General features: G+C 40.0%; 1 long non-coding RNA gene across 6 annotated transcripts in view; it reads left to right on the top strand.

Annotated features, from left to right (window-relative positions):
* Window positions 1-212: 212 nt before the first annotated feature.
* Window positions 213-23,873, top strand: part of LOC125253075 — a 32,630-nt gene continuing 8,969 nt past the window's right edge. Inside the window, exons 1-10 of one of the 6 annotated variants that reach the window (XR_007181352.1) lie at window positions 213-1,084; window positions 1,278-1,358; window positions 2,692-2,826; window positions 5,153-5,189; window positions 5,283-5,500; window positions 8,046-8,346; window positions 8,571-8,643; window positions 9,993-10,209; window positions 22,551-22,685; window positions 23,196-23,591. This is a non-coding gene — a long non-coding RNA (uncharacterized LOC125253075). The other 5 variants (XR_007181353.1, XR_007181349.1, XR_007181350.1 and 2 more) reach the window with 5 other exon arrangements.

Genomic DNA, 23,873 nt, shown 5'->3' with positions numbered 1-23,873 from the left:
CATGTCTTTCTTTCTTCAGTGGAAAAGAAATGAAGGAAAACATTCCAGGATTTTTCTCCCTATAGTGGACTTCACTGGGGTTCAACGGGTTGAAGGTCCAAATGTCAGTCTGGGATCATGTAGAGCTCTTTGAAGCTGCACTGAAACTGACATTTGGACCTTCAACCCGTTGAACCCCAGTGAAGTCCACTATAGGGAGAAAAATCCTGGAATGTTTTCCTTCATTTCTTTTCCACTGAAGAAAGAAAGACATGAACATCTTGGATGACATGGAGTATCAGGAAATTTGAATTCTGAATCCTTTAAAGGCAGAAATGTGCTTGTATTTTTGTCTAAGCTGAAGTGTAAAAACAAACAAAATTGGAAAAATAATGACTTTGATCGAACAGGTATAGCCCCGCCCACTCAGAGCATTGGTTGAGCCAATGTCAATCAAACATGTAAATCAGTACAACTGGTGCAGAAATTAAGCACTTCTTCACCTTTAATTAATAAATCAGTATCAATGTGCGTTATTAGAGCTGTTAATTATGAAATTTTTCTTTTGGAGCTGAAATAATGGATGCACCTTTACACAGATAAGGCTATAGTAAGTGATTCTGTCCCTAGCTGACAAAAATATGTTCTTTTAACATTTTGCATCTCACATATGCTGTATAAACAACAAAAAAGATTCACAAATCCATCACCAGAACAAACGCAGCACAGTTGAATTACTCATTATTTCGAATGGCGTGTTCTGCAGAAATGGGATTGGTGTTTTATTATGATTTATGTAATGGAATATGCCTCTGTGGAATATGTATTCCAGACAGCAGGAAATGATTTTCATAATCATGCTTTAGGTTTGTTAATGAGCGATCAGCAGTACATAATCTCATTTACTGGTGTGAAGGAGCAATCAACATCTCAATTATTCCCGCCTAATATCGTCAATGATTTCCAAACGGCCCGCGGCGGGAATTAACTCTGCCAAGAATGTGCGCGCGCTGCTGTTGCCGTGCCAACAAGCAGCATTCTGAAGAAGAGAGCGGGAAATTTCCTTCTGTTGTCCGTTATGATGTCATCACGTGACACATGCAAGGTAAGCGGTTCACTCAGAACGTGTTTTTCCGCTCCGCTACTTTTCCGTTGTTTTTCAATGTAATCGCGCGATAGACTTGACTTTATTTCTCGCTTGACTGACAACTTTAACCGTTGCTCGCGCATGACACGTCATTCTAAAAACGCGGTGTTTTTTGTCGTTCAACTGACAACGTTTTTCATATTTTTGACAGGAAATATACGCTTTCTCTGCGAATCTGCCCTAAGAATAACACACTTTTCGTGCTTTCTCTGCTGTTGGTGTACTGTGCAAGGTAAGCTAATTGATTTATAACCAATTTTATTTATTTATTTATTTTTACACAAAATCAGATTAAAAAGACAAAATAAACATATTTATTTCTGAGAGGATAACTGCTTAACTTAATGTATAGTTTAATATAATTTTAAATCGAGACACCACAGGTGAAAAGGAAAAGATTAATTTATTAAATATAGCACAAAAAATGCAAATTTTCTAAATTGTTGTTTAAATACACAAATGAGGCTTTATCGCTTTATCTCACTCTAAAAAATGCTGGGTTAAATATGGACAAACCCAGGGATTGGGTTGTTTTCACCAAGCCATTTTTTCAACCAATTTTGGATTTATTTTTTTAGCCAGCAATATAGTAATATAGTAAAAGGCATGTTTTTGCTCACCCCCAAACAGGGGCAAATTTGTGGGGTATTTTAAGCTGAAACTTGACCAGACCAGAGACTTAGCCTATATTACATCTTGTGAAAGAGGGCATAATAGGTGCCCTTTAACCCAACCTGCTGGGTTTGTCCATATTTAACCCAACTTGGGTTGTTTTTAACCCAGCATTTTTTAGAGTGTAATAAAATATGCATTCATTAATGTCCAAAAACAGAAATCTGAAGATTAGATGAAGCAAGGGTCAATTTTTTTTTTTTTTTTTTTTTAGCTTTAGTTTTTCAGTATATTTCATTTTTATTTTAGTAAGTCCTTATTTGAAAAATGTTAATAAAGCATTGTTACATATTTTTGTTTCTTAAAAAGAAAATAAATGCATTTTTATAGGAACAGAAGTAAATATAAAGTCATTTCAGCACTTTAAAAAATTTGCGATTTTGCGTAATTTGATTTTAATCAAATCACAGTACAATTTTTTATGTTTAACATGCAGTTTTTGATTATTGAAGCACAAATAAGTGCATTACAGAGCTTCTGTTTTATTAACCTTCAGTCTATGAAATTCAGATTACTGTGATAGTGTTTACCTGTCATAAACAGTAGGTCAAAATTATTCTTGTGACGTTAAAAGGGATTTCTGTTTTGGTCACTCAAAATCAGAAAGTACTGTCAACAGACAGAAATAAAATACATTTTCACCATGTTTTTAGGAATAAAATGTTGAGACAGACGATAAATGAACAATTATATATAGATATATATAACTGTAAAGTTTGGTTTCCGACTCAAACTCACCACATTTGAAGGATTAAGATTGGGCGCTAATAGATAATGCACAATAGTGTCTCATCTTAAAGAAACGAGTCGACGGTATGCAGTATATTGTCAGTTCTCTGTTTTGTGACGTCATCACACACATTCTCTTTGTGATGTCATCACATTCTCTGTAGCTTGTGTCTGTTCTGAATGGAGTCATGCTGCAGCATCATGTGACGTCCACTAGGGGTCCCGCTGTGTGTTGAGGGTCCGGTGGGAGGGACCGCCTCGCTCTCAGTGGAACGGCAGCGGATTGGTGACACGGAGTGGTACGTCCCAAACAAAGGCAGTGGCACACAAAGGGAGCTCACACACACACACACACACACACACACACACACACACACACGCCCTCAGCTGTTGCAAACGGCCACCCAGACCCTCCTTCTTTGTGTTCTCCTGCGCTGGAGACAAAGACGACACAGAAGCAGAACGAATCAGAGCAGCTCCATCTGTACAGCAGCCATCAGGAGCGAAAGCCACTCGTCTTTCTACCCAAACGCTGTCATTATTTACTCGCCCTCGTGGCATTCAAACCTTTACGACTTTCTTTCTTCAGTGGAACACAACAAGAGGATGTTTTGAAGAATGTTCCACGCAGAGGCCGATCATAATAACATCCAGAAAACACCTTAACAGTCGACTTGTGCGCTTCTTCTGAAGTCACATGATGCTTTATGTGTGCATCAAATCAATATTTGATGACATACACTCTTAAAAATAAAGGTTCCAAAAAATGTATTTATCTTTGAAAATGCAATATCAGTCTTTCCTCTTCAAAACAGGCCCGGCTCCAGATATGAGATGAAAGGTGGGCCAAATGATATTCCAGGTGGGCCGGTCGGATTGGTGGGGGGCTTTAATGCTTTAATCTCACATGTCTATTGATATAGATAAGGCAATTGTTAGGGTTGTTTGTTATTGTTATAAACTATTATACTATTTTGAAAAATCACATTACAAAATATAATGTGAGATAACACAAATAATATTTGCAACATTTATTATTTAAATTTTTTTGCACGAGCTGTTTATACTGTTCGAAATTAGAACTTTTGTCCAATACCTCCTCTAGGGGGGTCCAGGGGCATGCACCCCCGTAAGAAAATTTTGTACATTTTAAGGTTAAATGCATCAATCTGGTGCACTTTGGAAGCTCAAAATTAAGAGCTTCAACTCATGTACAGTGTGCAAATTGACCAAAGAAACAACATTGACTTGTACCTGGACATTAAAGAGGGTTCAAATATATTTTTAGTTGTGATATAAAGTCTACATCGTTTTAGGTGTTTTAGGATGCCAAACAATTATAACAATAAAATAATAATACATACATGACAGTAATATCCATATAGGCTATTGTAACAAATGCAATCTAATATATATAAAATACTAAAAATTAAAATACTAGTTTGTAGCCAATTTCTAATCCTTGAGCTTTAATTTTGATCACCAAATCGCCAGCTGATCGTGTGAGCAAAGTGCGCACTTCTCTTTAAAACACGCAGCACAAACAGACTAAATAGTATATACTTAATCACTGTATATATTTTGGTGCTTTATTAAGGCACAAAGCCATTACGGTTTCGATTTTAGTTAATTGGCAAAATACAATGTAGAGACCATTTATGTTTTAAATTTTCGGTTCATTATGAAACGGTGGCGGCGCACAGGGTCATTAATGGGAAACACTGAATGAATGAATGAATGCTAAAGTTGTCGTATCAGTTGTTATCATAACAATAACGCTTCAACCGGACCGAACGAGAGTCTCGAGGCCTGCCGCTGCGCTGAGTGAGTGACAGGAGGCTGCGATGTGCGTGAACTCGCTGTCATATGGATACTGTAGAGAAGCGGTATTGAACGGTTTAACATATTTTAGAGACATATTTAGAAAAAATATATATTTTAGCAGCACTACTAAGGGGGAGGTTGCCGCTTGGTCTGGAGCTGAATTGAATATCACACTAATTTTGTGATTGGCTGTTATGTGGTGTGGGGCCAGGGTGGGCCCAGAGCTATAGAGAGATCTATAGATCTCTCTCTATGGCTCTGGGTGGGCCAAGCCTCTGATTGGGTGGGCCAGGCCCACCCTGGCCCCCCCGTGGAGCCGGGCCTGCTTCAAAATGTAATGTTTGATTCAATGTGTTACTTTGTAATTATTTATGCAATTTACTATTAATTTTTGAGTGAAAATTGTTTCAAAGTAAACCCTACATCAGATTTATTTATTTATTTTCAGTGTAGAAGAACCATTTTTGGTTCCCCAGAGAACCTTTCAGTGAAAAATAGCAGTTCATGATTGGCATTGATGAAGAAGCTTGAACATCCATGGAATCCTTCCATTCCACAAATGATTCTTTATAGTGGAAAAAGGCTCTTTAGATTATTAAAATGTTCTTCACACTAAGAAAAATTGGATTCTTTCAAGAACTAATGACTTTTTGGGGACAAAAAATGCTTCTTAGAGCGTAAAGAATATTTTATAATCTAAAGAACCTTTTTTCACTATTAAGAATCTTTTGAGCAATAGAAAAAATCCCACACTAAATATGTTATGATCATCTTTGTGCCATTCTCCTGCTCTTTCACCAGGATATCCCTCTACATCTGTTGAGTTTTGAGCGACATGGTGAGTAAATGTTCAACTTTTGCTTTATTATCCGTCAGGTTCTGAGTTTATTCTCAAAGCGCATTAGTGCTGATGACAGACCGATATCCGCAGAAGACGGGTGTGTTACATCACAGTCCGAGGAGAGGGAAACAGGGACAGATGTAACATCGGTGACCCCAATCGACTGAAGCGCCGCTCTCTTCCTCTGGAGGACAGACGCAGGATTCTCTGCAGTCTCTTTCTTTTCCATTTCAGTCATTCTGTGCGTCTGTCCGTCCGTCAGTGATCCTGCATCTCTCCAGTGCCGCTCTGACGGTGGTGATGAACCTGTGAGTGCTCACATACATCAAACTAATTGTGTCTAATTTTCGAGGATAATTTGATGTCAGTTTGCAGATATTCATGCTGAATGATTCATAAATGTTCAAATCATCAGAATGATTTCTGAAGGATCATGTGACACTGAAGACTGGAGTAATGATGCTGAATAAATTACACTTTACTATATATTCACATAGAAAACATCTGTTTTAAATAGTCATAATGTTTCACAATTTTTACTGTATTTTCGATCAGATAAATGCAGCACTGGTGAGCAGAAGAGACTCTTTCACAAACATTAAAAATACTGCAGAGCCTAAAACATTTATTTATGTGTTTATATAATAAAAAATATCTTCATATTTAGTAAAAATATCTTCAAAATTTTGACTAACTGAACAAACGAAGGGAAAAAATAGACAAATGTCAGGAGACCGAAATTGAAAAACGTTTAACAATCTTCACATCCACAGTATTCCTATGGGATGTTTCCAGTAATAAATGGTGCCAGAGCTTAACAAAGAGTGAATTATAGAAAAATAATCTGGTAAAGATGGCATCAGTTGTCTTTCTCCAAACATAAACCTGCTCTAGATCGAGTGTAAAGGGAAGAGCAAGGTTCTGGCAAGGTTCTCTCAACGTTATGAACAAACGTTCTTCCAGTAACATTAAAGGATTAGTTCAGTTCAGAATTAAAATTTCCTGATAATTTACTCTCCTCCATGTCATCCAAGATGTTCATGTCTTTCTTCTTCATGAAGGTTTTTGAGGAAAACATTCCAGGATTTTTCTCCATATAGTGGACTTCACTGGGGTTCAACGGCTTGAAGGTCCAAATGTCAGTTTCAGTGCAGCTTCAAAGAGCTCTACATGATCCCAGACGAGGAATAAGAGTCTCATCTAGAGAAACCATCGGCCATTTTCTGAAAAAATAAAAATATATATACTTTTTAACCACAAATGCTCGTCTTGCACTGCTCTGTGATGCTCCACGCATGACGTAATCATGTTGGAAAGGTCACGCATGACGTAGGTGGAAGTACCGCAGTAAAACTCCATCTCATTTTCTCCTCCAACTTCAAAATCGTCCGACATCATTTTTTTGTAAAGGCCGTTTGACTTAATCTTTGTAAACACTGGATCGGTACTTCCACCTACGTCATGCGTGACCTTTCCAACATGATTACGTCATGCGTGGAGCATCACAGAGCAGTGCAAGACGAGCATTTGTGGTTAAAAAGTATATAATGTTTATTTTTTTTAGTAAATGTCCGATGGTTTCTCTAGATGAGACTCTTATTCCTCGTCTGGGATCATGTAGAGCTCTTTGAAGCTGCACTGAAACTGACATTTGGACCTTCAACCCGTTGAACCCCAGTGAAGTCCACTATATGGAGAAAAATCCTGGAATGTTTTCCTCAAAAACCTTCATGAAGAAAGAAAGACATGAACATCTTGGATGAGTAAATTATCAGTGAACAGTGAACTAATCCTTTAATAGAATATTTGTTTAAAGTTTTCTGGTCTTTAATAATGTTCTCAAAACATTAGCACAAAAATTCGTTCATTTGGACGTTTGTCTAACGTTTTTTAAATGTTACTACTTGTTTCAGAAACATTTAAAAACCTGGACGTTTTTTCATAGCGTTTGTTCTCCGGTGAAGCGTGTCGAGCGTCTGAAGTCGTGGTCGTTCTGCAGTGAAGCGTCTCTCAGCAGATCAGTGCCGCTCTTCTTTGAGGTTGATCTGGGATCTGTTCAGGAGGGTCTCTGAGGACGGCGCTTCCGCCCAGCCGTCATTAGTATTCTGTCGGCCGTGTGCCGCCCAGGCGAGACATCTGAGGGCTGCAGCCGCCACAGATAAAGAAGAAGCTATTAATCCCTGCAAGATTACCAGCACTGATTCTTTATCCCGCAGTAACACTCCAGTACGAGCCGCTCGTTCCTCTTACACCGGCGCGTGCGGACGGCGCCGGGTCACGGCCAGACGCTCCGGTCACTGGAGGAGCAGCACTGATAGCGCTGCAGTCTGAGTTTACTGCGTTTGTTTTAAATGGCAACTTCTTGAACACATGACTGTTAAATCTGTTACAGGTCGTGTGCGTTTGTGCTGTCGGATGATTTGAATTCAGGCGGCACACTGTCCTGCGTCTGCTGGTTGGGAAGAGACAGATGTCCAGCGATTCTGTACGACCAAATCAGCAAAAAATACCCCCCGCACACACACACACACACACACACACACACACACCCCAGCTGTCAGCTGCTCCTCTTTAAAACAGCACACTGTACATTTGAATGTGTTTAGAATCTGAGCAGGAGAAACACACACACACACACACACACCTCCTCCATTTCTCAGTTGTTTTTCAGATGTCAGTGAGGTTAAATGACTGAATTCTCCTGATTATCAGATGAGACTCCAGTAATCTCATGTGTCCTTCACAGCTTGTTTAACCCTGTTGAGAAACATCTGAGAGATCCAGAGTTCATAAACTCTGAGTAATAGTTGAGATGGTTTCATCATTAAGGGTTTTGGTGGCTGATCTTCACAGGACCTGATTGAAAACGCTGCTGCAGTCACGTTCAGAAGACGATTATTGTGGGTCAGTCTGCTGGTTAATGGAGAACAGTCACCTTGACTCGATCGATGTCTGTTATGAAGAGTAATATCAGCTCCTGACTGCATCACGGCGGTCGTTTCGTCTCCTCAGCCGCAGGAAACACTGTTGCTCAACTTCAGCGTTCAGGACAGTCGAATCATTACACAACGAGTTTAGAAACACAAACAGAACGTGACGAGAGAAACAGCTTGTGAGACGCCTACATAGACAGCATTTCTAGGCTGTTTAACAGGTTTGAGAACTCACTCTGGATCAAATTTAAGATGCACCGTAGAGATCAGAGAAAATGTTCACCTGTGATGGCTAATGATTTGAGAGAAATGACCATTAGAAATATACATGCATTTATTTAATTAAATCTTGAATGAATCATAGTATCAACAAACTATTAAACAGATTCTGACTCATCATCAGATTCATCAGGTTGACTAACGTTTCTCTTCATTTTTTCTCCAGAATGTGGCAAAAACACCAAAATAAAATATGAGGAACAAAATTCTGATGGATTTTTCATGTTTTAGTGACTCTGGTGAGTGACACTATGAACCAAACAATTCAGTGATGTTATGTTATAAAAAAAAAAAATAAATAAATAAAAATGTTAATTGAAATTAACCTGAAATAAAATAAAATATAAATATTAGATGAAAAATGTAAACAAAAATTAAGTAATACATTTAAAGTAATATTAATAAGTTTTAAGTTGAAGTACTAAAATTACTAAAGCTGAATTAAAAATAAATGAAAGCTAAATATAAATATAAAAAAACAAATACTAATAAAAATGACAAAATTACTAAGAAAATACAAATAAAAGCTAATTAAAATATTAATAAATACTATAATAATATATAGATAATAAAAAAGTGAATTTTTTGTCATTATTAAAAAGTTAGTTCACCCAAAAATGAAATTTCTGTCATTAGTTACTCTCCCTCATATCGTTCCACACCCGTAAGACCTTCATTCATCTTCAGAACACAAATTAAGATATTTTTGATGAAATCTGAGGGGTTTTTTTATCCTCAATTGAAAGCAACGAAATTACCACATTCAGTGTCAAGAAAAGCAGTAAAAACATTGCTTCCCTGTTTACGTCTGAATGCCGGCTCAGTATTGGCCGAAGCTGATCACATGATCAGCACGACACATCTCGCAGGAGTCGGCATTCTGACGAAGAACCTGGAAGCGCTGGATGTGAACATGTTGAATAAAGTCATTATTTTTGTTTTGTTTTTATTCTCGTCTCTTCATAACATTATGGTTGAACCACTGCAGTCACATGACTGTTTTAAATATGTCTTTAGTACCTTTCTGGACCTTGAAAGCGTTGATTATATTGGTGTCTATGGACGAGTCATAAACCGATCAGATTTCATCAAAAATATCTTAATTTGTGTTCTGAAGATGAATGAAGGTCTTACGGGTGTGGAACGACATGAGGGTGAGTAATTAATGACATTATTTTCATTTTTGGCTGAACTAACCCTTTAAGTTTATGAACATCTAACTCTAAAACACACCAAAATGAAATAAGTAATTCAAAATATGGTTGTGATTAAACACCTGTGAATAATCAGTATGGAAAATTCCTTCATATTAACATGTTCTATTTTTTTACTTTTCTACTAAAATAACACTGAAACTCATGTAATCTTGTTGCAAACAATTCAAAATACAGTTTCAAGAAATATTCATAGCTGTTTATTTCACAATTAACACAACATTAGGAGGTTATACTACATTTTATGCAACATCTATTTATCAGACCAGGTTTACATTTCACTGCAGGTTGAATTCTGTGTGTGTGTGACATAAAAATCCTTCTTTCTGGACCTTGTCTGTGTGTTTTGGTCAGTGAAACGCATCTGTTGGCAGGTTGTTTTGGTGAGACCAGAGGAAACACCATCTGCTTCAGACGGGTCCAGCACAGGAGAACAACACCAGCACCACCATAAGAACATCTCCATCACTGACAGACACAGAGACAGACAGCAGTGATGGTCTGAAGGCAGCAGATGGGTGACAAACAGTCTGGCTGCAGGAGTCAAGGTGAACGCTACACCTGTTGTTTACCTGACAGAGCTCTGGACAGGTAAGACACAGGAGGACAGGTGTTCACACACACACACACACACACACACAGGCATCAAATTCAGCTGCAGAGAACCAGCATGATTCAGAGGCACAGAATGATCCAATGCATCTGATACCATCACTGCACCAAAAAATGATTTTCATCCTCAGTGTTTTTAGTACAAATACATTCTTAAATCAAGACACAATTACCTGAGAAGCAAAATGACCGAAGATATTAAAGTGCCCCAATTATGCTATTTTAAAGGCTCCTAGTGTTGTTTTGGCATCTCCAAGGTCAAAAAAACACTTTAATTTTCTCCTAATATCCATTCCAACATCAGCTCTTTTTTCTCTCAGTGTCTGAAATTCAGTCTCTCTAAACCCCGCCTCTCTGAGAGCTGCTCTGCTGTGATTGGTCGGAAACCAAACGCTCATTATCATATCTGAATCTCAGCACTTGATGCACAGTGATATGAACAGTAACGAAAACAGCGTCTTCTCGACAACACGAACCAAACTCGTCTCAGAAACAACTACAGTGATTGAGGGCGGGGCAAAGAGACGCTGTTCGCCAGCAGCCAATGAGCTGACATTATGCAAATGAGTTACAAACCTACGTACAGTAAGTTACTGACAACTCGCTTCTGGCTGTTCAGAATTGCACTTTGATGTTGAAACTTTGTAGAGCTTTTATTTTTCTGACCTCATTGGCAGATATTTCACTTCATTTTGTTTCATTTTTATACTTAATATCTTCAGTCATTTCTCCAGTAAATGTATCTTGATTTAAGAATGTTTAGATATTTATGCTGGAAAACAAGACAGAAACACTGAGGAAGAACATCATTTCAGCACATCAGTATCAACACTAGTGAAGACTGACTAATGATTCACCTTAAACATTCCCCGTATCATCCGCACATCATCACATTTCACGCTCTTTCAGAACAATCTCATCCTTAAAACATGGAGAAAGAGGAAGAAAGCTCCGCTCCACCGGGAGCAACACGGATGCGTCGTTACAAAGGAAATATCGCAGCCGTTTCCCATTGGCTGCTGCGTTCTGCGGCCTAAAGCTGCTCTGAATGATCGCCGTGTCTGTTTTTGACAGGCTGGAGATAAGAAAGTGCCCTCAGGTATTAGATGTCATTCCTTTTCGGCGAGAAAAAGCAGTTAGAGCCGTTCTGCCTGTGAATGGAGTATCTCGGCACAACAAAGCTTTCTGTTCTCATTAAGTCTGAGGAAAGAGCCGAGCACAATAACGGAGACACACGTGTAATCCTCGGCTCAATCGCACACCGCCGCGGAATTTCAATTGTCCTTAATAACTGAAGTTCACTATGAAGGGCACATGCACGTCTTCAGCACACACACGGTGAGCGTCCGTCTCTTGTCCGTTATCTCGGATCAATGCATTCTGAGATATCCTCAGGATCTGAACAACTGAAGATACGAGAAGCATTTTACTGTCCACAGTTTTAGGATTGTTAAAATATGACTGGCCGAAACGTTTATACACTTTCTGGAGCTGTAATTTCATAACACTCAGAACACCCTAGCAACTGCATAGCAACAGTCTACGGCACTCAGAACACCCTAGCAACTGCATAGCAACAGTCTACAACACTCAGAACACCTTAGAAACCCCATAGCAACAGCCTAAACACTTAGAACACCCCAACAACTGCATAGCAACATTCTAAAACACTCAGAACACCCTACCAACTGCATAGGAACAGCCTAAAACACTCAGAACACCCTAGCAACTGCATAACTACAGTCTAAAACACTCTGAACACCTTAGAAACCCCATAGCAACGGCCTAAACAATTAGAACACCCCAACAACTGCATAGCAACAGCCCAAAACACTCAGAACACCCTAGCAACTGCATAACAAGTCTAAAACACTCAGAACACCTTAGAAACCCCATAGCAACAGCCTAAACACTTAGAACACCCCAACAACTGCATAACTACAGTCTAAAACACTCAGACCACCTTAGAAACCCCATAGCAACAGCCCAAAACACTCAGAACACCCTAGCAACTGCATAGCAACAGTCTACAACACTCAGAACACCCTAGCAACTGCATAACTACAGTCTAAAACACCCAGAACACGTTAGAAACCCCATAGCAACAGCCCAAAACACTCAGAACACCCTAGCAACTGCATAGCAACAGTCTACAAACACTCAGAACACCCTAGCAACTGCATAGCAACAGTCTACAACACTCAAACACCCTAACAACTGAATAGCAACAGTCTACAACACTCAGAACACCCTAGCAACTGCATAGCAACAGTCTACAACACTCGGAACACCCTAGCAACTGCATAGCAACAGTCTACAACACTCAAACACCCTAACAACTGCATAGCAACAGTCTACAACACTCAGAACACCCTAGCAACTGCATAGCAACAGTCTACAACACTCAAACACCCTAACAACTGAATAGCAACAGTCTACAACACTCAGAACACCCTAGCAACTGCATAGCAACAGTCTACAACACTCGGAACACCCTAGCAACTGCATAGCAACAGTCTACAACACTCGGAACACCCTAGCAACTGCATAACAAATCTAAAACACTAAGAACACCTTAGAAACCCATAGCAACAGTCTACAACACTCAGAACACCCTAACAACTGCATAGCAACAGTCTTCAACACTCGGAACAACCTAGCAACTGCATAACAAGTCTAAAACACTAAGAACATCTTAGAAACCCATAGCAACAGTCTACAACACTCAGAACACCGTAACAACTGCATAACAATACTAAAACAGTCAGAACACCTTAGAAACCCCATATCAACAGCCTAAACACTTAGAACACCCCAACAACTGCATAGCAACATTCTAAAACACTCAGAACACCCTAGCAACTGCATAACAACAGTCTAAAACACTCAGAACACCTTAGAAACCCCATAGCAACAGCCCAAAACACTCAGAACACCCTAGCAACTGCATAGCAACAGTCTACAACACTCAGAACACCCTAGCAACTGCATAACAAGTCTAAAACACTCAGAACACCTTAGAAACCCCATAGCAACAGCCTAAAACACTTAGAACACACCAACAACTGCATAGCAACAGCCTAAAACACTCAGAACACCCTAGCAACCACATAGCATAAGCCTAAAACACTCAGAACACCCTAGCAACTGCATAACAACACTCTAAATCACTCAGAACACCATAGAAACTGCATAGACACAGGCAAAAACACTCAGAACACCCTAGCAACCGCATAGCAACAGGCAAAAAACACCCAGATCACCATAGAAACGATATAGAAACAGCCTAAAACACACTAGAAACCACATTGCAACAGTGAGTTTTGCCATCACAATTTGTATTTTCTTTATAAATGTAAAAATGTTGTTAACATATCAGAGACTGTCAGTGAATTCCTGATGGAGAGTGTTCAGCACAGAAGGTCTGGATAAGCTGAAGGTTCTGCACAGTCCACAACTGTCCACAGTTTTAGGATTGTTAAAATATGACTGGCCAAAACATTTATACATAATTTCAGTGTGCAGACATCTATCCTTTTTATTTGTCAACCCAATTTGGGATTTGGATGTATTTTTTGACTATCCTAACTATTCACATTGCCTTGTTTTCCCTCAGACTTAGAAGGCAGCAGCTGCTCTCTTTGTTTGGAGAACCCTTTGAATGCTGTCTGTGTAGGGAGCGCACTAGGTTTAGCTTCTGAGAAGAAGCTTGTCTGTTTCCCTGAAGAGCAGGAAACGTCCTCTTCATGTTCTGGTCCAGATACTGAAGGCTGTGCTGGTAAAATCCATTTAGTTTCTGCTTTGAGATGCTGTCGTGAGTCAGCGCTTTCCCTCAGGATGAATCATTCATCATGGCCTTCTCGCGCGAAAGAGGTCGATCAGATTCTAATGGCAAACCCTTTGCTGACAGAGTGTGTGTGTGTGTGTTTGAGGGACAGAAGCTGCAAGAACAGGAAGTGAGTATGAAGCCTGAAAGGTGGATGGAAGATAAGAACGCCAGAGGAAGAGGAGGAAACGCAGACGTCCTTGAGCTGAAGGTTCTCTGGAGTGCCGTATGTGTCGTTCCTCCAGGATGTGAGCTTTCAGGAAGAGCTCTCGTCTGTTTACAGTGTTTTCATGGGCTCCGTGTTTAGGAGACAGTCCTTCCTCCTGTCTTTAATATTGTAGTTAAAATAGATCTTCTGAAGTATGAATCTGCTAGTGATGTGCTGAAATCACAAAGTGTTAAAGATGATTGTGTGCACCATTTTCACCCTGTGGACCATAAATTGCTGGAAAAATCCCACAGATGCACACTGAAGAAGGAACATTTACTGTGTAGAAGATCACTGAGAGTCTTTTCCTACCATACAGAAAGAAAAAAACAGCCACAACACCCTAGCAACCACATAGCAACATCCTCAAACACTTAGAACACCCTACCGACTGCCTAGCAACAGCATAAAACACTCAGAACACCCATAGCAACAGCATAAAACACTTAGAACACCCCAACAACTGCATAGCAACAGCATAAAACAGTCAGAACACCCTAGCAACTGCATAACTACACCCTAAAACACTCAGAACACCTTAGAAACCACATAGAAACAGCCAAAAACACCCAGAACACCCTAGCAACTGCATGGCAACAGTCTAAAACACTCAGAACACCCTAACAACTGCATAACAGTCTAAAACACTCAGAACACTTTAGTAACCCTATAGCAACAGCCTAAAACACTCAGAACACCCCAACAACTGCATAGCAACAGCCTAAAAGACTCAGAACACCCTAGCAACCACATAGCAGCATCCTCAAACACTTAGAACACCCTAGCAACTGCATAGCAACAGCATAAAACACCCAGAACACCCTAACAACTGCATAGGAACAGCCAAAAAAAAAAAACACTCAGAACACCCTAGAAACCCCATAGCAACAGCCTAAAACACTTACAACACCTTAATAACTGCATCGGAACAACCTCAAACACTCAGAACACCTTAGAAACCCCATAGCAACAACCTAAAACACTCAGAACACCATAGCAACTGCATAGCAACAGTCTAAAACACTCAGAACACCTTAGAAACCCCATAGCAACAGCCTAAAACACTCAGAACACCATAGCAACTGCATAGCAACAGTCTAAAACACTCAGAACACCATATAAACGGCATAGCAACAGCATAAAACACCCAGAACACCCTAACAACTGCGTAGGAACAGCCAAAAAAACACTCAGAGCACCTTAGAAACCCCATAGCAACAGCCTAAAACACTCAGAACACCATAGCAACTGCATAGCAACAGTCTAAAGTACTCAGAACACCATATAAATGGCATAGCAACAGCATAAAACACCCAGAACACCCTAACAGCTGCATAGGAACAGCCAAAAAAAACACTCAGAACACCTTAGAAACCCCATAGCAACAGCCTAAAACACTCAGAACACCATAGCAACTGCATAGCAACAGTCTAAAACATGCAGAACACCATATAAACGGCATAGAAACAGCTTAAAACATTCAGAACACCATAGAAACTGCATAGCAACAGCCTGAAAACACTCAGAACACACTAGAAACCACATTGCAACAGTGAGTTTTGCCATCACAATTTGTATTTTCTTTATAAATATAAAAATGTAGTTAACATATCAGAGACTGTCAGTGAATTCCTGATGGAAAGTGTTCAGCACAGAAGGTCTGGATAAGCTGATGGTTCAGGGTGGCAGGTGAAGAATAGCAGGAAGGAAGTGGATTCTTGTTTGAAGAGCATGTGATCCTGAGGCAATTTCACCTCACATGGTTTCCGTCCAACCATGAGCATGTTGCTGTATTTGATGGGGATCTCTGCAGCTGTTTACAATATTGCAAGTCTAAATTTATCTGCTCTACTGTGGAAGGACAGAAATGTTTGTCAAGCTTATGTTTCAATGAAGAGTGTAAAATCACCAAAGCTCAAATATGGCTAAAACTGTTTTTCAGGTTATATGTCAGTGATTCATCTCTATCACGTTTCATCTGTCTCTGATTGGTTCAGCAGTCCTGCATGCAAATTTTGTTGCTTTTACATCTGGATAAATGGAAGAAAACTGTTCTCAGATGGTGCTCTCAAAGTTATCAACAAACGTTCTTCCAGTAACATTAATAGAAAGTTATCTGGTAATGAACAGTGTACTCAAAACGTTTGATTTGGAACTGTGTTCAGATTCAAAGGCTGAAGGAGATGAAGTAACCAACTCAACCGGCTGTTTATGTACACGTGTAAAATCTCTCCCGTAGGTTATGATTATGATGCTGCTCTCGGACACATTCAAGGCAACCGTCATTTAGGACGAGATTATGAAAAGCGAGGGAAGCAGTCAGCCATGGTTATTTTCCTCACGTTAGAGCCGGATATTAGCGCACTTCATTACGTACTGAAGGTCAAGCCAGACGCTCCAAGACAGACGATTAATAGCCGATAAAACTTCGCCGATGTTTCATCTCGAAAACAAAGAGCTGCGTGAGGAGAACAGAGCAAATTCTGTGGATCTGATGAGCTTCTGTTTTGGAAACATGATCTTGTTTTTGACGGTGACGCAGGAGCGTGTGATGATTATAACTTCCATAGAAGTGCTGACACCATCGACATGAGAGTCTGTGTTTACCAGCCCGACTGATCCAGTGCATCTCAATGATTCACTGTTCCTTATTATTATCATTCTTTGTCACGCAGAAGAGAAACATGAATAAATGTTTATCAGAATGCTCAAGCTGCTCCGTATAATGAAAGTGAACAGAGGCAACTTGAAAAAAAATGATATTTTTGTCTTGTTTTCCAGTAGAAATATCCAAACATTCACTGGAGAAGCAATGATTGACGATATTAAGTGTTGTTTAATGAAATATCTTCTTGTTGTTTAAAACAAGAATATTTGCCAATGGGGTCATAAAAATAATCTTGTTTCTCTAGTTTAGTTTTCTGACCCCAACACTTGCATAAGTGTCAAACAGCTGTAAAGTTTCTGAAATGATTTCTACACAGTGATTATTTTGAGCTTCATGTACATGTGTTCCTACATCAGTCTGTGTTTAATGATGGAGAGAGATTTGAGGATTTGATCTGTGAGTCGTGATCCGTTTGTTCATGTTCTGTTGTGTGTTATTTGAAATGATTTTTGTATTCAGTGCTGAGAATGAATCAGTCGGGAGTCTCAGAGCGGCTTTAGGAGAATATTGACTGAAAGAAGCTCTTCATGAAGGTATCTAACACACCTCATATTCATAGATGGATCAGAAATCACAGGATGGGGGACGACGGTCGGCTGATGAAATTATTATGGATCTGCATTTCGACAGGATTTCTCATGAACCGGCAGCAGAAACATCACAATCACTCGCTGAAGCATGCAGACAAACTGCTGCTCATTCACTTCTATATGTGTATAATCTATAACCCAATATCACTGGAGAACAACTGTTTTATAAGATGGCGATAATGTATGAATTTGCACAATGGGAATTGTATGAAAATGTGCGATTTTTAGAAAAAAGTAAGCATACCCAATATCAGGCACTGATATCGAATGAATGTGTGTGATGTGAATTCTACGAAAACGTGCGATTTTTATTTTATTTTTTTTTAAATAGCCATCGCTGGGACGTAACAGATGGTACAAAAATGTACGAATGACAATGTACAAATCCAGTTTGCCAAAATGTAAAATAGTTACGAGTGAAATTGTGTTGGTCTCAATCACTAACTACGTGTAGCCTACTTGTGAATTTGTGTGTGAAATCTGCATACGAACTGTCATGATCACTAGTGAGAGTGCCCGAATCAGCCACTAGAGGGCACTCCATCCCGGACTCTTGTTTTCACCCCTTGGACTACATTACCCATAACACACTTCCCGGACTCATTATCCCATTTCATTGCACCCAGCTGTTTTGTGTTTCCTCATTAGTGTCTGTCTATTTATACTCAGTTGTTTCTGCTTTGGTTATGGTGTTTTCATGTATGGTTTCCCGGTTCTCCGTTTTGGTTTTTGGTTTTCATGTTTCGTGTTTGTTTGTCTGGTGGAGCGTCTGGTAGCCGCTCCTTTGAGGTCTGTCACGGAAATCACAAAGTCCAGGAAACAAGATCCATTTGCAGCATTTTATTGGGGAAATCCAGAAACGTAATCTACAGACAGGCAAGGGTCAGAATCCATAAAGGCAGTCCATACAAAAAAACACAAAACATGAAAACCAAAAACCAAAACAGAGAACCGGGAAACCATACATGAAAACACCATAACCAAAGCAGAAACAACTGAGTATAAATATGGGATAATGAGTCCGGGAAGTGTGTTATGGGTAATGTAGTCCAAGGGGTGAAAACAAGAGTCCGGGATGGAGTGCCCTCTAGTGGCTGATTCGGGCACTCTCACTAGTGATCATGACAATGAACGTTACAAACAAATTAGGATTCATCAATATATCCCAATGAGTTTTTGAATCTGTACACTAAAAAAATTGGTGTAGAAACAATTATTTACATATAAGTGACCTGAATGAGTAACATCTAATCATTATTCACTGAACTTTTCTAAGAAATTACTTTAGTATTCCAAAGTTTCATTCTGAATATTAATGAATCTATTCATGAATTTGAAAGAAACTATTTGTCTGTACAACTAATGTTCAGTCATATCAGCAGAAGCTCATGAATTCGGTCCAGTGTGTCCAAACATCTCACTGCTATAGTGTTCATATGTGTTTATTATCTCTCTTTCTTTCTGTATATATGCAGTATGTAGTGTATCTGACAGATAATGAGTTATGCGCCGTTCCTCCTTTGTTCTGCCGTTTGATTTCCTGATGTGACATTGGCATGAGATTTGCCTGAGAAGAGAGACGTCTCACAGTGGGAGTTTGTCCTCAGCGTCCTGTCAGAAGACTCCAGAAATGCTTCCAATCAGCCCTCTCTCTCTCTCCTTGGGCGCTTTTTCCCGAATAATGAAATTCTGGCGTGATACGTTCAGTCATTAACAGATAACGGATATAAGTGCAGAAACTGCTGCTGGAGGATTGTGGGTCATTAGCTGGTGCTTGTGAAGGAGCATAAAGGGTCTTGTGTTATCAGCACTGTCAAACGAGTCTGGATGACGCGCGGAGGGTCTGATGATCTGAAGGTCAAAGGGACCTAGAGTTCAAAGGTCATAGTTTACATGATGTGTTCTGCTCATTTAAACAATTCTGTATCAGTGATCTGATTTATCAGTCATTTAATGGGTCAGAAGAGGCGTGTTTGTGTTGTGTGTGTATAATCGCCACTAACAGGGAACGTTCTGGCAAGGTTTTCTCAATGTTATGAACAAACGTTCTTCCAGTAATGTTTGTTCAAAGTTATCTGCTTTTTAATAATGTTTTTTATACAATGATCATGGAGCGGTTTTTTTTTCTGAAATGTTTTAGTTGGACGTTCGTCTAACATTTTTAAATGTTACTACTTAACGTAACGTTATGTTTAAAGAATGATAAAATGGAATGTTCCCACCAAGAAAAAAAAAAAACATTCTGAGAATATACAGTAATAACATTTTCATAACAGCAAAACTTTTTTTAAAACAGATTTTATGTCAGACACAATCACATAGAGTTAAAACTAAACCGTGTCATATTTTTATATTTTATAGCTTATTCTAGCAAGAACAGACAGTCTGTTTTAAAGTGTAGTGAACTTTAGATTTGTATTTTCTTAGTAAAGTCTTGACATGAGATCTGGTGTTGAATGTTAACGTCAGTGCTGTGCAGTTATTGTTGAGATTTAACATTCTGGACAGCTGATGTTCTGCATTCAGACAGAGAGATGATGGCGAGTTTATTATTTCCTCTTTACTCAAACAGTTCAGCAGAGACCTGGGGTCTGTATTTATTTATAGAGTGAGATATTGAGCTGGGCGTTAATTAGAATGAAGCTCCTGTTAAAAACCAGCCAAAACACACTAGCAACCACATAGTAATGTTAGAACACCACATCAACTGCCTAACAACACCCTAGAAACCAGCCAAAATGCCTTAGCAACACCTAGCAATGTCAGAACTCCAGAGTAACTGCCTAGAAATGCCCTAGAAACCAGCCGGTACACCATAGTAACTACCTAGTAATGTAAGAACACCACATCACCTGCAACACCCTAGAAACCAGCCAAAAGACCTTAGCAACCACCTAGCAATTTCAGAACAACTTCCTGGCAACACCCTAGCAACCAGTTAGAAATGTCAGAACAACATAGCAACGTCCTAGCAACACCCCAGAAACCAGCTAGAACACCCTAGTATTCACCAACCGATGTCAGAACACCTGAACAACTTCCTAGCAACACCCTAGCAACCAACTACTAATTTCAGAACACCCTAGCAACCACCTAGCAGTGTCGGAACACCAGAAAAACTGCCTAGCAACACCCTAGAAACCAGTTAGAAATGTCTGAACACCACAGCAACTTCCTAGCAACATCCTAGAAACCAGCCAGAACATCCTAGCATCCACCAAGCGATGTCAGAACACCTGATCAACTTCCTAGCAACACCCTAGCAACAACTAGTAATTTCGGAACACCAGAGCAACGTCCTAGCAACACCCTAGAAACCAGCCAGAACGCCCTAGCATCCACCAAGCGATGTCAGAACACCTGAACAACTTCCTAGCAACACCTTAGCAACCACCTAGCAGTGTTGGAACACCAGAAAAACTGCTTAGCAACACCCTAGAAACCAGTTAGAAATGTCAGAACACCACAGCAACTTCCTAGCAACATCCTAGAAACCAGCCAGAACATCCTAGCATCTACCAAGCGATGTCAGAACACCTGAACAACTTCCTAGCAACACCCTAGCAACCAACTACTAATTTCAGAACACCCTAGCAACCACCTAGCAGTGTCGGAACACCAGAAAAACTGCCTAGCAACACCCTAGAAACCAGTTAGAAATGTCTGAACACCACAGCAACTTCCTAGCAACATCCTAGAAACCAGCCAGAACATCCTAGCATCCACCAAGCGATGTCAGAACACCTGATCAACTTCCTAGCAACACCCTAGCAACAACTAGTAATTTCGGAACACCAGAGCAACGTCCTAGCAACACCCTAGAAACCAGCCAGAACGCCCTAGCATCCACCAAGCGATGTCAGAACACCTGAACAACTTCCTAGCAACACCTTAGCAACCACCTAGCAGTGTTGGAACACCAGAAAAACTGCTTAGCAACACCCTAGAAACCAGTTAGAAATGTCAGAACACCACAGCAACTTCCTAGAAACCAGCCAGAACATCCTAGCATCTACCAAGCGATGTCAGAACACCTGATCAACTTCCTAGCAACACCCTAGCAACCAACTAGTAATTTCAGAACACCAGAGCAACTTCCTAGCAACACCCTAGCAACCACCTAGCAGTGTCGGAACACCAGAAAAACTGCCTAGCAACACCCTAGAAACCAGTTAGAAATGTTTGAACACCACAGCAACTTCCTAGCAACATCCTAGAGACCAGCCAGAACATCCTAGCATCCACCAAGCGATGTCAGAACACCTGATCAACTTCCTAGCAACACCCTAGCAACCAACTAGTAATTTCGGAACACCAGAGCAACGTCCTAGCAACACCCTAGAAACCAGCCAGAACGCCCTAGCATCCACCAAGCGATGTCAGAACACCTGAACAACTTCCTAGCAACACCTTAGCAACCACCTAGTAATGTTAGCACACCAGAGCAACACCCTAACAACCCTCTAACAATGCCTACATGCCTTAAATGGCTCCTCATCTGCTCAGGTGCTCAGACTTCAAAGCCGTTTAGACGTTTTTTAAACTTTCTCTGAACTTTCATCAGCATTTGTTTGTCCATATCTAGTTCATGATTCTTGTTGAAATGAATGAATATTCCAGTGATGATGGCTGTTTTACTATTCAGTGTCCGTCCAGCGCCGCTCTGGTGGAACAGTTAAAGCATGCGGATGTCAGTCTGTGTTCTCTCGGTTAAACCTTCTCTTTGACTTTTCTATCCTCTCCATCACTTCAGAGGAGTCTCTCCCCGTGTGACGCTCTGATGTTAATCTCAGATGACACGCCGGCTGTAATTAGTGCCTCTAATTGGCAGAATGTTGTCACCTGCGAAGGGAACAGAAATGAGGCCCAAATCAAGAGCCGTGCCGCACGTCTCCTCCGATCTCACCTGTAATATGATCCTAAAAACAGAGAATCAGCGTTCATGCAGACACCACCTGAAATCATTTCATCACAGTGAAATTTGACATGATTCTGCGGCTGTGTCCTTGTGTGTGTGATTGAATGCAGGAAATATGAGGCAATCATGTTCATCAAGCCACAGTCAAGCAGGAAATCATTTGCAACCGACATCATCATCCACCTGTTGGAGTCGGAGCCGCTTTTCAGACTCTCCATTAACCTGCAGCAGAGTTCACGTCTGAGGTCTGTGCTTCTCTTTCTCATGTAAGATGTGTGAAGCATTGCGTTTGACACAAAAACAGTCATTTCAAAGAGATTTTAGCTTTCAGCGTGGTCTGAAACTTCCAGTCTAACATTTTCTTTTCCCGGAGAGCTTCCATTAAAACTACACGGCAAAATCTGAGCACTGTAAAATCTAGCTTCGCTAGTAAATTTGTCTTGATTTAAGAATGTTTAGATATTTGTGCAAGAAAAAAATGAGAAAAACTTTTCCCTTTTCTTTTTCTTTGCCATGCATAGTCCTGCACATCCCTCTGATTAATTAAAATGGAATAATAAATAAGCAAAAAGTAAGTGAAATCTCCAGTGCGTCTCTTTTGAGATTGTTTACTCCGTTATGCTGATTAGAGTTTATACAAATTGCATCAGAACAGCCATATTTGTGGTTTTGCTCTTCAGGACTAATTCATAAAGACAAACAAACAAATCCTCATTACATGTACAAAAAAGCTGATTCCTTTGTGACTTGTTTAGTAATATCGGTTGTGAAGACGCTGTGGAAGAAACAAACACTGCGGTTCTTGTAGTGTTGTCATCCTTCATCTGCAGCCCACTGGGATCATCCCTCTCTACGATTCACCATTCTGACTTCTGAGTGTGTTTAGAGAAACGTAACTAACCTGACAGCAGTCAAACACACTTGATCACTTATTTCTGTCTGATCCGCTCACAGGCTGTTCATCAGTTTGACTTCTTTATTTGTATGTTTGATTGGCGTCTGCTGTCCTCGGACACTGAGACTACAGCGAGAAGTGCTGACATCAGCGTTCCTGCAGTGCACTCTGGGACAGACACGTTCTGCTGACACACAGTCCTTTCTCTCAAAACCTCATATTAGACCACAAACTTCTCCTTGTCTCCATTTTTCAGGTCAGTTTAATATTTTTCCAGTGTTTGCCTGATGTTTTGCTCAGATACACTCTTAAAAATAAAGGCTCGGATGGGTTTTTTTTGCAGCAATGCCATACAAGAACCGTTTTTGGTTCCCCAGAGAACTTTTAATGGAAGAGTTCTTTAAAAGAACCTATTTTTTTCTTTCTGTGAAGAACATTTTAATAATGTAAACTAAAGAACCATTTTTCCCCACTATAAAGAACCTTTTGTCTAATAGAAAGGTTCCACGGATGTTAAAGGTTCTTCATGGAAACATCA

Source organism: Megalobrama amblycephala, linkage group LG18 (genome assembly GCF_018812025.1).
Source record: "Megalobrama amblycephala isolate DHTTF-2021 linkage group LG18, ASM1881202v1, whole genome shotgun sequence".
Classification (NCBI taxonomy): domain Eukaryota; kingdom Metazoa; phylum Chordata; class Actinopteri; order Cypriniformes; family Xenocyprididae; genus Megalobrama; species Megalobrama amblycephala.
The sequence above is the reverse complement of the archived record's forward strand: the minus strand, read 5'-3'. Positions and strand labels throughout refer to the sequence as shown.